Here is a 402-nt window from a genome sequence, read left to right on the forward strand (position 1 = left end):
AAGACGAAGGCTACTTTTTTGTCTCACCTGAACTTGTTCAGAGCAAATAATGCATTTCTGTGAATGTTCAATTCAAATTAGGCCAATGTACCAATTGGTGCTCTTGTTAGGTTTGAAATAAGTGGATACTATTGTTAAATGCATGACCAAAATTTATGATTTTAAAGCCGCAAAAGCTAAAACGCTTAATGTTGCTGACCTTTAGTGTGCACATACTATACTTAGTCACTTAAGGTGTGAGATTTACAAGGGATAGCTTACCATGGTTACTGTGTACTAAAATGCATGTGCAGAGGAACTAACTCAACTATAAGCCTCCATGTTCAGATTTGAAAAGTAAGTGAGTGATCCCTACATGTAGACAGACTATAAGATAGCACGTCATGCACAGTGCAATAGTGG

This window comes from Amphiura filiformis, chromosome 15, assembly GCF_039555335.1.
Source record: "Amphiura filiformis chromosome 15, Afil_fr2py, whole genome shotgun sequence".
Lineage (NCBI taxonomy): Eukaryota > Metazoa > Echinodermata > Ophiuroidea > Amphilepidida > Amphiuridae > Amphiura > Amphiura filiformis.